This window comes from Pteropus vampyrus, unplaced genomic scaffold, assembly GCF_000151845.1.
Source record: "Pteropus vampyrus isolate Shadow unplaced genomic scaffold, Pvam_2.0 Scaffold75, whole genome shotgun sequence".
NCBI lineage: Eukaryota > Metazoa > Chordata > Mammalia > Chiroptera > Pteropodidae > Pteropus > Pteropus vampyrus.
Genome location: NW_011888856.1, coordinates 3,422,396 through 3,424,940, shown reverse-complemented (window position 1 = coordinate 3,424,940; position 2,545 = coordinate 3,422,396).

The window sequence follows — 2,545 nt, the reverse complement described above, 5'->3', positions numbered from 1 at the left end:
GACCATGTTCCAGGAATGAAGAAATTCTCACGTCATTAAAAATATGTAAGTTATTAAACACTTTCTTGAATGTTTAAAAATTCTTACTCACTTACGCAGTTGTGTGTGTGTTTACGGGCAGCTGACAAGCAGGATCAGCCACTAAAGGTGCATTAGAACTGGTTGAGAAAGAAGATAAACTTGAGTCCGTTCTAGCCACGGACTCATAATTCTCTTGTGAAGTGGGACACAGCTGTCATCGTTCGCCTACACCTGCAGGACTCCTTCCTCAGTGTCCTCTGGAACAGAGCCTCAGAGCCTCTCGGCTGGACAGAATATTTATAACCACTGTCCTGGATTTTAAAGAAAACCAGTCAGGATTCATCATGAGGCCACAGAAGTCCCCCTGCTTTCTGCCAACCGTTCCAAGATCTGAGGATTCCCAGAACCCAAGGGAAACAGTGCAAACGTTCAGGCTGATGAGCTCAGCAGTGAGACGTGAGGGTCTTTGTGATTTATCAAGCGATGAGACACTTGAGAGTGAAAGCGGCCCTGTTAATAATCACCACAGGACGGCAGATCTATATATGCGCAGCTCGTCCCGGGCAAACTGATACCCATGCCTCCTCCTCCACAGCAAGCTGAGTTCTCCGCCTTCTTGCTGCAGGCGGGGCAGACACTCAGGTGCATGCGCAAGCACATGCTGGTCTGGCCTTGTCCATGTGGTTGGTGGAAGCATGGGCGGGGGGTGCTGGGAGAGTACACTCACACACACACACACTCACACACACACTCTCTCTCTCTCACACACACACGTGTATGGGTGCACACACACTCACACACACACACTCTCACACACACTCTCACACACACACTCTCACACACACACTCTCTCACACGCACACACGTATGTGTGCACACACACTCACACACACACTCTCACACACACACTCTCTCACACACACACTCTCATACACACACTCTCACACACACACTCTCTCACACAAACGCATATGTGTGCACACACACACTCTCTCACACAAACGCATATGTGTGCACACACACACTCTCTCACACACACACACTCTCTCTCTCACACACGCGTATGTGTGCACACACTCTCACACACACTCTCACACACATACTCACACACACACTCTCACACACACACTCACACACACACACTCTCTCTCGCACACACACACTTTCTCTCTCTCACACACACACACGCGCGTATGCACGCACGCACACACTCTCACACACACACACTTTCTCTCTCTCACACGCACACGTGCACACACACATACACAGTGACAGCTCAGAGTTTGGAAATGATAGGGAAGATCAATACCCGCCCTCAGCCCTCACTTCAGAACAAGAACTGAGTTTTCCAAAAGAAAGCTGAGTCTGGGGATAAATACTGGGCAGACCTCCAAAGCTTTCCTCTCAAATCACAAGAACGATTCAATCCAGTTCATAAGCCAGTCTTTAAATGGTGTTTCTGTGCCAGGTGCGACGGCCGGGGGCTGGGAAAATAAGGGGCCACGTATGAGAGAGGTGAAGATTTCTGCCCACATGTGCCGTTTAGAGTGACTGGTCCCAGATCAGAGGCAGCAGAGAAGCAGCAGTTCTGAGGGTGTGGAGGAGGGACGGGGGGACAGGGACACTCTGCCTGGAAGGCCCGGCAGGTAGCAGACAAGGAGCCGGCACTGCTGGCAGAGAGAACGGGATTCACAGGCTCAGGGCCATAGGAGGAGGGGCAACATGGAGAACGCAGTCAGTGCATTCGAGGGCGGAGCTGGGCAGGAGAACCAAGATGAGGGACAAATGCCAGGCCTGTCGAGTGACTGGGGATTGAAGCAAGAACATAAATGAAGGTCCCTGGCTCCGGACCCCCCACCCCCACTCCCGTCTTTTACCACAAACGGCCTCATGAGCGTGGATGTGTGTGGACAACTCAGCCCGGTCCCTCCTCACCGGCTTGCAGACAGCCATCCACTGGCCACCTCTCGGGTTCATGACCAAGGTCTAGGGTGCATGACTTGCTGTGGTCTTCCCTGGAGAAGATGGACCCGGGGAGGCTCCCCAGCCCTGGAAGCAGGAATTCCCGAATCCCCGGTAACCAGGGCTTATCTCGGAAAGAGGCCACCGAACCTGGGTAGGCAGGCGTCCGAGCCCCGAGGTCTCCTGGGTGAAGTTCCTGGGGAGGGTCAGAGCGGGGTCTCCTAAAGCTCAGAGCTCAGGGCAGGGGCCGTGACAATGGCTGTTCTCATCAGAACTTTTCTGGTCGTGTCGGAAGGGGCGCCCCAAGGCCCCGGGGCCCGCCCCCAAACCCTGCCTCCCTCTCATTCACGGGGACTCCGGCCCTGCAGGTCTTCTCAGTACCAGGCTCACGCTCACCAATGCTCCTGCCGGGCTCAAGGTCAGGGCCTCCTTGCTGGCCTTCAAGAACACGCCCAGTTCCCATGGCCACCCTCAAACATGTGACAGTCTTCAGAGCCTCAGATCAGTGCTCCGTCCCCCCTCCCCCAACCCCTGACCGCTGCCCAAGATCTGATTCAATTGG